Below are 12,581 nucleotides of genomic sequence, written 5' to 3'. Positions count from 1 at the left end.
CTGCAAAAGATGTAGATCGGATCCGATCCACCGATCATATCCGTAATTTTCAGATCAGATGCGGATATTTACCGCGGATCTGCGAATATGATCCGATCCATGGACACCCCTACTAATATAGATGAGTTATTACAGTTTTATATAAAATAGGTATAAGAAAATTTTCCTTTTTCTCATCCGTTCAACCTAACTCAAGACCACAACATGTTGCTGCTTATCCAAAGCCTTTATGAAAAGTGCAAGGGCTCCACAACCACTCCCTTGAAGGTGAAAGTGGAATAATCCATATATACACTAAATGTTACCTACAACCTACAGCCCTAGATAATTGTATTTAAACTTTAGAAAAAAATTTAAATATTTTTAGAATACCGATATTTTAATAATTTTAATTGTTGCTTTTAATTAATTTATATTATATATATTTTTTATAATTGAGATCGACGGCTAAGATTATTAAAACACCGGTATTCCAAAAACATTTAAAATTCTTTCTAAACTTTAACCCTAAAGAAAAAAAAATGGCTACCTAAATGCGCCACTTTTGTTTGTCTCGTTAGGTAAAGAAATTAAGAAAGTGCTGTCAAAATGGAATTCTGCCTAACATGGAGTAGAATAGATGTTGACACGCTATAACATGAGTTAAATAGTTTCAACCAGTAATTCAAAACATATGTGAGATTTAATGGTTAATATTGATTAAAATATAAGATAAAAATAAAATTAAAAAAATCAAGAGACTAATATTTTTTATTGATATTAATCAAATACTTTAGCCAATATCTTATTTTTATATTATTTGAATTTAGGGTTTTGAAATGAAGGATTAAAATTTAATCTTTAGTGTTTAGAATTAATTAAGTATTTGTTAAAAATAATAAATAGGTTTATATATTAATTATTCCTTTTGTCTTTTTTTTTTAAACATACTTGTTTAAGTTTTGCATAATAGGAACTTTATTGTCAACGTGCTTAAATACGTATTACTAAACTTGACTATACTCAAGAACTTTTTTTCTTGAATATATGTTACCATGGGAATGGGAATGAAGCATGAAATTTACTACTATCTGTAAGAAACCAGCTCAGTCCAAAAGAAAGTGCTCCAATTTGTTGTTCGTGTGGGGGCAGTCAAACAGTTTAAAAACAAAAAGAAAAAACAAAAACAACAAAGGCCAAGATATAAAAATAGATTCGCTCAACCTTTTTTTTTAAATTTATATTATAAAGTGTAATTTTTTATTATTTAATATTTTTTCTTGATTTTACTCAAATAATATATAATGAAAAATAACACTTAATAATATTAATTTTAAAAAATTCAAAAAATTATTTCTATGATACTTTATATTTTGTTTGACCAACTTTAGAGACTGTGAATTGTGATGTTAATTTAGTAATTTAAAAATTTTATACATACATCTAATTACGTAATGTTATATCAGTAAAAATAACTATGTTTTATATTAATTGCGTGAATAATTATTCAAAAAATATATACAATTACACGACTATATAAAATATTTTACCTAATCAACGGATCAAAATTAGTAATTTAGTAGTTTTATATTTGTACCTAATTACGTAATACTAAATCAAAAAAATAATTATCTTTTATATTAATTGATATAATTACACGACTATATAAATCGTTATCTACAATCTAATTTGAACATAGTTTGGTTCCATTGCATAAGATTCCATGTTCCCCATTCCTCATTTTGCGTACATATATTAATAATATTATATATATTGTGACGATTTTGTGTTCCCTATTTGCGGCACCTTGAGTTATAAGAGAGTTCCCAAATAACTGCATTTACACTTACAAACAACCATGCCGTGCCATCCATGGCAAACTACAAGTAGCAAGAGAAAGACCTTAAAAGCCACGAGAGTTTATAATAATTAATCTGACCACCCAACATTATTATTACTCTTCCACGTGCAATTCCATCCACACGGGTCATAATTGTCATCACACTAATAATTCTGTCATCACTATTATTGTGTAAAAGGACATTCTAATTTCAATAATGAAGTTAGTCCAAAAGGTAAATTATATAATTAAAATTCCATTAGTGATTATTATCTCAATTTGGCCATGGAAAATTGGGTTTTATTTTATATAACCCACACGAGCAACATTGAGTTGGACACAACGTAAGAGGACCTCTTTCCTACTCTACACCCAACATAATAAATTTAAGAGATCATAATAGTCAGTATAATTTTTCAAAAGTTGGATAGTTTTGATTATTTTTAATTAAAAATATTTTCTAATGCGAAGAAAATTGTAAAATGACAAAAGGAGGGATTCTTTTTTTTGGGGGATTAATTATCACTATTAAATTTATAATTTTTATCATATGTGAATCTCAATGTTTTTAATTTAAAGATAATTAATTTTTTATTTTTTTTACTTTTTTATTTTACTAATTTTTTCACTTTAAAAAAATTTGATCTATTTTTAATATTAGTATGTAACTAAATCAATGTGTGATATAATCTCAAGAGTAATGATTAAGGCTCTTAATTTATTTTTTATTTTTTTAATATTTAAATAAATACAAATAATTATATTAGTACAAACTAAAAATTAATTATCTATATATATATATATATATATATATATTAAAAATTAGATAAAAAAATATATGTATTTTATACACAACTACATGATAAAAATATCAAAATGATAAAAAAAATATTTAAAATAAAAAAAATTAGAAAAAAGTAAGACTCTAATGGTCATTCAATCTCATCAAATTCAAATACATTTTTTCTTGACATGATATATAATGTGCTTGCTGTTCTTACCCCCGGGGCCTGGCCTTGATGACGTCATCCAAGTATGTAACATTATTGATGGGCCTTTGGACCTGTCGCTGTCAGGTCCATAATTAGAAAAAGCCCACTAACCTCTCCAAGCACCCAGGCTCCACATATTATTATTATGAATAGGATTATCATCATCATTACTACTATATTAGTTGATATATATAAATCCCTAAGTAAAAGCTTTCTATTCTACCATGAAGAATGATTGATATATATTATTACTTAGTAGCAAAAAGCTCTCGCTACGTTCTTTCACTCTCTTCATCTATCTCAAAACTATTCATGAAACCAAAAGAAGCCTTCACCAAAGGTAACATTCAATTTTAGTTCTCTATATATAACTATACCTTTTTCACTTTAATGCATAAATATTCTTGTACTTGCTAGCTACCATCTTTATTCTTTAATTATTTTCTATGATCAAATCATATCATTAAACAAATTGCACAATATTCTATATATGATGCAGATGATGATGATGATGGCTATAAAACTAAGAACTGAATTTGGAGCACAATGTTCCCCTGCAGAAGCTTCATACTAAGCAGCATGGTGCTATCTTACCTGAGCTTTTTAATTTATATTATAATAATTCCCAAATAATTATAATAATCCCCACCCTAGCTAGAAATGTTGTTGTTCATTTTTTTTTTCTTGACCTTGTAAGACCTTTTTCTTGACCTTGTAAGACCTAAAACCCAGTGTGTTCTCCTTCTTTTTGCTTCCATGGAAGACACTATGCCAAAACTTATTGAAATAGTGTTTAATCTCTTCCTTTCCCCATTGCCCCCTAACTCTTCTTCTCCTTCCTCGTCTATCCCTCCTGAGCTTTGCCAATTTTATTTGGCCTGCATTTGCAACAACAATAATAATACTATGTTATTGTCCTAACGAGTCTAGTCATTGGTAAATTTTATTTACAAAAATATTTAATAATAAAAAAAATTAATAAAAAATCGTCAAAACTTATTTTATTTAATATTTATTAATTTTAATCATAATTAATAAATATTAAATAAAATAAATTTTGACAGTTTTTTTTATTACTATAGTATTAGCATTTTATTTATTGTACTGTCTAGCGTATTTATGTTGTCACAATACATAGGTTTCTTTAATTTGTTTTATGTGTTGTTGGGTTTAGAAAGAGTATTAGAGTATACATGTTTTTGACAGAGTCTATTATTGTTATTGATTCTGTCTCTGTCCCTACGTGTATTTTTTTTTTTTTTTGTCTTTATATCCAAGGGAAAATAAAATAAAGCATCCATTAGTCAAAAGATGCTCATTGACTTTATTATAGAGCCCAATTCCTCCTAATTTAGTAATGCACAATGCGATTCAAGGGGCTAATTTTTTTTAGTAGATGTCACATGAGTGATATTTTTTAATATGGTAAATTTGAGTATTTTTTTAAAAATATAAAAGGTATAAAAATTATTGAATTTGATTTCTGTACTTAAAATTTTTTTGAAGCAGAAATTAGAGGATTCAATTTCTGTATATTTTATAAATCAAAGGATCTAATTTTTATACTTTTCACAAATTAGATAGTTCGATTTTTGTACTCCAAATTAATTGATGTTATATTTGAGAGTAACATTTTAACAATTTATAATTTAAAAAAATACTATTTTTAACTCAATATAAAAATAAAAAATGGACTCAATGCACTATTTTAGAGAAGTAGATATTTTAAAATTAATAGTTAAAATAGTCCAAAAGAATTATGAATCAATTTTTGGTACTTAAAATATTAGATTTTTAAATTGGTTATTGATTAAATCAATGGTGAATCAATCATTCTCTTAATTAAATGATAATACGTTACAAAATAATTATATTATGTATTATTATTTATTTATTTAACAGAATAATTAATTTGATTTATAATTATTATTTTTTAGAGATTAATTTAAAGTGTCTGACTTTTTAAAGACTAAATCAACACATTTCTGGTTCTTTAGAAATCATTTATGACTATTAATCTAACGTGATTATCTCAAAAAAGAAGCAAAAGGTTAGCTGGTTATTTATAGTAAGTAAGGTTTAGTTTGGGTAAACAACTTAATTAAGTTTCTTTTAATAAAATAATTTAAACAATAAATAGCTATATTAAAAGTAAGTTATAAATAAATTATTTTATATTATTTTATAAAAATGTGATAAAAGATAATAATATTACGAGAGAAGTCAATTTTTTTTTACTTTTCTATAAATTCTTAAATATCTTTTTAAAAAATTGCAATTTAATTTTAAAAATTGTACCAAATATTAATACTATTATTTTTCATAAGTAAAAAATTCAAAAAAATTACTTTTAAAATTTCTCAAACAGACTCTAAATATATTTTCATAAAACACGAGAAGCTTGTTTTTTTTCTTCACTTTTATATGCAATTTGCCAATGATAAGTTTTGATAATCCTACATTTATTTACACAAGCCACCAAATTCAAGCCACAAAATTCCAACACTTCGTTATTAAGCAAAATTTAAATTGGGTCTCGACTTTATCTAATCTTTCTTTATATAAAAAATAAAGAAGAAAGAGATGAGAGGAGGAGGGTTTTGGACCACCATTTTTCCGTCGTTTCTAGTAGTACGTATTTTTAATGTGACTTTAATAGAAAGGAAAAGTATGAGGAACCAATGAAATATTTATACAATATGTACAATAGAAGTTTATGGAGTATTAAAAATATAATCATTAGTATTACATTTTAACAATTATTAGAAATATAACTAAATAGCCGGATCCTATTTAAAAACTTAAGTAAGACTTAGTTACAAACAATTATTCATCTAGCATTTCTCATGCACGTACTTTTCGTGCTGCATATGTTGGAATCAAATACAAGATAATTGATTTTAACATAATAATGGAAATATAAACACTTAATTAATTACCGTGCACTCATTTAGGTTATCTTTTTTTTTTTTGAATGAAAGAATGGTAACCGGAGCGGACTTTAGCCATAAATGGGGAATCTGATCTATAATGATTTCCAATGCAGATTGAATTGGAACAGAAACTAATAATAGTTCCATCAAATTATTCTTCGATTGACAAATTTTCAAAATTTTCAAAAACACTGGTGTATGTTTTAATAATTTTAACCGAAATCAATAACTAAAACTATTAGAACATCGATATTTCTAAAATACTTAAAATTGTTCATCCATGCCATGGAATGTCATTGTCGTGGAGAAATAGATTCTCTTAATTTTTTCTTTTAATTATTTGTTAAAATATGATTTTTTATCTTACATGTTTTAGTGTGACTAAGAAAACATGCGAACAAAAATATTAAATAATAAAAAATTATATATTATCAAATAATTGAGAAAAAAATTGAGAGAATCCAATTGTGGTGGCTGACCCATAGAATTAATATTGAAGGTGAATATGATTTGCTATGCGCACATGTGTTTGTGTTGTATTATGTTCCGTCCAAAAGATATCATACCAAGATTATGCACACTTTCTATTAGGATCCGGTTAGAGAGACAATGTACTATTTGTACAATGTGTACAATGGGCTATTTAGTTATAAAATAAACATCCTCTATACTATAATTTTGGGTTCACCAAAAATCGAACTCTTGACCTTTCGGATCTAGCGTTTTAATACCATATCATGATACCACTCATCCCAAAAGCTTCAGCTAACGAGAAAATGTAATACTAATGATTATATTTCTAATACTCCATAAACCTCTATTGTACATATTGTATAAATATTTCATTGGCTCCTCATACTTTCCCTTTTAAATAACTATTAGGTTTTCTAATAAAAATAACAATACATAAATTTTATAAAATTAACACATCTTTTTTTAAAAAAAGGAAAGCTTTTGAATAACACATAGTAATTCTGAAAAAAGAAAAGAATAAATGTGTTGAGAGGAAAAAAGAAAAGAAAAAGAAGAAAAAGAAAAAAACAAAAGAAATAAAAAATGCAGAAAAAAAATATAAAGCAAGCAACAGAGGAAGAAGATAGAAGGAAGATAAAGAAAAGAAAAAATGCTAACATGGAAAGAATGGAAAAAAAAAAGTTGGAAACTTAGTTGAAAAGAGACGTGTTTATCTAGCATTTTGTATTGCTGGAATTAATAAATAGTTGTAATTGTTGATGCAAGAAGAATTTTATTATGAGTTGAACTCATGGAGAAAAAAATAAGAAAGTTAATTACTAAGGATAATGTTATGGTGCAAAGTACTTTTACTTTTCAATTAAAATTACATATTATTCCACTTAGTAATTTATTTCAATTTGTGACGGACTGAAAATATTATAGAAAACCAAAAATTTAAAATTACATATTATCTTTTATATAATAGAAAAATTAAATAAAAAATAAAAGATGTGCAATTGGCATCTTCTTTACAAATATTTACACAACTCTGCTCTATACCAAAAATAATTTCTAATAATTGTTGAAGTGTTAACAAATAAGAGAGCAAGAAGCTCATGATCCAAGGACCCAAGTAGGTTAGGATTATTTTTTATTTGTTTTTTTTTTTTAATTGGGTGTATTAGATAATAGATAGGTTGAAATTATGCAGGTGCAAAATAACATAGCTGTGATTTTTTGTTTATGCCATATGGACCTTTTAATTTCTCAGAGCGGTCCAAGTTTTTTTCCAACCGAGTTTTTTTTTTCCTTTCTTTTTTGTATTGAGGTACCTAAATGCTTTGTACTATTAAAAACTAAAATATTCTGAAATATTTCTTTGGGCCATTACCACTAAGAAGAGATATAATAATATCAAAGGCCCGGAAAATGACTATATTACAATCCATTACGTTGACCCAAAATAGAAACCCTTGAAAGAAATATATTAGTAGTAAATTTAATTAGAGTAAATTACATTAATATTTATTTCTTGATTTTTAAATACCAAAAAAAATTTCTTGAGGTTTGATGATATTAAATAAAAAACTTTAATGTATAATGGAGGTTAGCATCACATTTATAAAATTTAATTTATACATATTGTCATGTAACTTAACTTTTAGAAAAAAGGTTAGTTTATATATATATATAAACTATTTATAATTTTGCTATATATTTATTCTGCTATCTATGTTTTTAGTGCTTGTTTGGTTTCTGCTATGGACTATGGAGCACCCAACTTACTTCTTCTCAAGTCACAAAATGATTTTATCCAATTATTTAAACTGGTATTTTGATGAAATAGTTTATTTTTATTTCAAAAAATATTAAAATCCTTGTTTGTTTAGTATATTATAATGTAGTAAGTATAGTAGGAATGGTAAAGTAATTAAGCATTTTTATTATGATGGTATGAAGTGAGGAAATAAGCAGCATAACATGATGGAATATATATTTGCAGTATGAGACCCCAACACAAACACATTCATTCATGTATATATATGTCAGAAGCATGAATCTCTCTAAAGAAATAAGAAATTGCTAATTCACGTGTTGTCCCAATCTTTCCATTTTAATAAGAATCTCAAAATAATATATACTTGACCCTACAGCATACAAATGTTGTGCAGAAGTTTATTTATTTATTTATTTATTTATTTATTATTATTATTATTATTATTATTATTATTATTATTATTATTATTATTATTATTATTATACATTTTCAGTGTAAAATCGTCTTACATGTACATCTGATTGCATAACAAAATATTAGCAAAAATAACCACTTTTTACATAGATTATATGAATGATCATCCAAAAAATAATTATAATTGTACAATTGTGTGTAAAATATTTTATATTATTAGTTAAAATTAAATTATTATTATTATTATTATTATTATTATTATTATTAAACATGATTTTCCTTAGCTTCTCGGCTGTCTTGGACCAATCTTTGCATGTATCTCGATTATGTAAATTGTAAAATAGTAGGAAATAAAAAGAAAAGAAAAAAAGAGAAGAGAGAATCACCTAATTCCTATTTATTTATTTTGTTGATCAAGGGTCAACTTTGATTAATTATACATCAATCATTTTACATTGATCTTCTTGTATTTAGGTGTTAGAATTTTAAAGAAGAGCTAATTAGATATAGTGAGTTTGCATCTGTATTTTTTTTTTATTAGCAAGTACATGTGTTTAAACCGTACACTTCCATAATATACAAAATATTGAATATAATGTCCTATACTCCTAGTTTGACGCTGAAAATTTTGTGGTCACTGAACAACTCACTCCTATTATCCTTTGGAAAAGTGTTTAAATATATCAGTATACTGATATTTCAATAATTTTTAATTATAGATTTTTATTATATATATTATATATATTTTTTATAATTAAAATTTATAGTTAAAAATTACTAAAATATCAATATATCAGTACATTTAAAAAATTTTCTATTATTTGAGGTCCTAATCTAATACAATTACACATATAACACATTATAAATCCTTTCAATTAGTTCTCTTTATTCTTTTCATTTAATTGATGTTAGACCAAACTAATAAATTTAAAATTGTTATTTCTTTAAAAAAATAAATAAGTAATTAAAAGAAGCTAAGGTCATTGAACAAGTAGCAATGGCTGAATTAAAAAGGGTAGACAAATAGCATTTGGATTCTTAGGTAGCCGATAGCCAAATGGATAAACAGAGAATATACTGCTTATTAACTTTTTATTTACCAATTAAAAAGGATTCGATCAACATTATTGACTATTAATATAGGTGACATGGTTAATTAAGAAGTGAGTGAATCATTGGGAATCAGCTATCAATGAGAGACGTGGAATTTATAATGAATTGTTAGTTAAAAAAATTAATTTTTAATTTTTATTTTCATGTTATTATTTTCTTTAACTTCATGATAAATATGTTTTGAAAAAATGAATTTAATTTTTTTAGAATAAGATATATTTTTTATTTTTAAAATTTATTAAAAATTTAAAAAATATATTTAAATTTTATTTTATTTTAATATTATCCAAAACGTTTTTAACTTGCATTAATTGTTCTCTTGAAAATTAAATTTTCAAAAGGTTTAGATCAATTCAACTATAATGATGAACAATTAGGAGTCAATAACAAAATTGTGTTTGGCTTAACTTGTTTGTGTTAAATGTTGTTTTTGTGAAATTATTTATTTGATCTTAAATTTTTTAAAAAATTAACTGTGAGTAGATATATTTAATGAAAATAAAAAAATTTTGAGATAAAATTAAAAACAAAATAAAAATACGAGTATTTCTAAAATTTTGACAAATTAATAGAATAAAAATATATTTTATTCTTTTTTAATTTTAAAACTTTTTAAAAAAATTAAAAATTTAAGATTTATAATTTAAGATAATTAAAATATTTTTAAAAAATTAAACTAATATTGATAAAAAAATAACTCTCTATTATTACACAATTTTTTTCTATTCATTATCCTAGTTGCGTGTTTCAGCTTCCATTATATTCCTTCTTATAGGATATAGATTAGCGAACTTTAGAGGGTTATAAGTTTGTCATATCATTGATAATGTAAGGAGAACTTCTTTCTAATTAACGTTATTTTTCGGAAACAATTCTATTTCTCTTTTTTCTTCATTTCATAGGAAAAGTTAACTAACTCGTTACTTTATTTTAACAATCATGTTATGCTGTTATATCAATCTCGACGTAACGCTACATTATGATGAAAGCCACGGGACCAAATCCTCAAACCAATATCTCCATGCATGCAACAATAAATTCCATTTTAATTTCTTTTTGTTTATTTATATTACTCGTATATTGCATTTTTTTATATTATATAAATTCCATACATAATAATGTGAATAATTGTCATGTGTGTATCAGCATGAGAAAAGTGCTACCTATAATATTATTATGCAAACTAATTTCTTTTACTTAATTTTAATAAAGTAATTATTAATAGGAATACATATATGGCGTATGCATGTTATGATGATATCTATGATTATGTTGATTACGGTAATAACTATTCAATTGTAACACTTAAAAAGTGTTACGAAAAATAAAAGTAGTGTTATTTTATTTTATTTTATTTTATTAACAACACTTTTTAATTTTAAAAAATATTATCAAAATAAAAAAAATTAATTTTTTAGTAATATTTTTAAGAGTTGATGAAATTATTTCGCCACCATAACCACCCAAATTGTAGACTCTGCCTACATATATAATACATGTGGAATACTTACCATAGAGAAATAATTAATTATGTTTTGCATCCGTATTATAGATCTATTATTATGTTAAATTTAAATCTCAAAATACTTATTTGTTCTTAAAACACAAGAAGTTGTTCGTACCGTATGGGTTTGAAGACCAATAATAATAATAATAATAATAATAATTCGATCCCATGCATGTATATATTAATAATTGAAGGGGGCAAAGAGTACTATATATCCGGACCCCCATAACCAATATGTATAGTGAATAAAGAGAGGACCCCCTTCTTCCACCCATGAACTTGTCAAATGTGAACAAACACCGCTTTAACTCCTCTTAAAACAAATAACAATATACCTTTAATTTCTTCACCATAACAAACTCAACAACCTGAACCTCAACCTCATGCAGGCTTGAATCTTGAAACTATATACAATTATGTGCCATTAATTATTATTAACCCAATGAAAATAAATTATTTTTTCCAATGAGAAATACGGAGGAAACTAGGTGGAACTTTCTTTCTAATGGGGTGAAAAAGTATAGCATGTGCTGAATTTGTCTTGTCTTTTGGTACACGAATAGCATTTAGGAATTGACATTGAAGTTTGGGATAATCTATTGCATGGGAAAAAGTAAACCTACCACTTAAACAGTCAACCAACAAATTAAAATAAAACTCGCCAAAGTAACAGAAATTATTTTTAATTTGGAGATGAAGATGGTGTTTCGGTTGAATATTAATATTTGAAGTGTATTATAGTATTATAGATATATAAAAAATATGTTCAACAAATATTTTGCGTATTAACTAGTATGTTAATACGTATTTAACATGCACTCTGCGTGTTGCCAGAATAATAACACATATTCAACACGATCTCTATATATTGCCAAAATAATGTTAGGTATTCAATACTTATGTTACATGTTAATTCTATACTACAAAATTTATTCACATATAATTACACTAAATAATCTTATTTTTAATAAAAACTTTATTATTTTACCTATATTAAAAAAATTAGCCCCAAAGTAAAGTTATGTTTAGTCATGGTTGAATGTTAGGAGCTCCTAACTAATATAAAAAAAAATGATGTGTAAATTAAAATTAATTATTAAAATTAATTATTATATATTTATGTATATATATAATTTAATTTATTTTTAATATATATTTTATATTTTAATAAAACATTTATATTAATAACTAATATTGATAATCAATAGTAGATTTTATTTTGTCAATTTTTATAATTTTATTAAATTTTTAATTAAATTTTTATATTTTTTAATTTAATTCTTATATTATATTAGATTTTGTAACTAAATTCTTATTGTGACAAAAATATTAAAATTAATAAAATATTTAGTCAAATATTAAATATATTTATTTTATTTAGTAAAATATTCTATTAATTTTAATATTTTTATGATAATAGAAGTTTAATAATATATGTCAAAAAAATTTAGAAAGTCATTATTTTTATTAAAATTTGATCAGTATTTAACCAACAAAAAAAATAAAAAATTTTATATCATTAAATATAATTTTATACCATTAAAAATATTAATAATAATTAATTAATAAC

The 12,581-nt window shown here is 24.2% G+C and overlaps 1 long non-coding RNA gene across 1 annotated transcript; it reads left to right on the top strand.

Moving 5' to 3' along the window:
* The first annotated feature begins 2,986 nt into the window (after nucleotides 1-2,986).
* LOC112778475 (uncharacterized) lies at nucleotides 2,987-3,732 on the top strand. Its single transcript, XR_003190576.2, has 2 exons — nucleotides 2,987-3,151; nucleotides 3,311-3,732. It is a non-coding gene; the product is annotated as an uncharacterized lncRNA (long non-coding RNA).
* The last annotated feature ends 8,849 nt before the right edge of the window (nucleotides 3,733-12,581 follow it).

This window comes from Arachis hypogaea, chromosome 1 (genome assembly GCF_003086295.3).
Source record: "Arachis hypogaea cultivar Tifrunner chromosome 1, arahy.Tifrunner.gnm2.J5K5, whole genome shotgun sequence".
Classification (NCBI taxonomy): Eukaryota; Viridiplantae; Streptophyta; class Magnoliopsida; order Fabales; family Fabaceae; genus Arachis; species Arachis hypogaea.
This window is presented reverse-complemented; position numbering and strand designations above follow the sequence as displayed.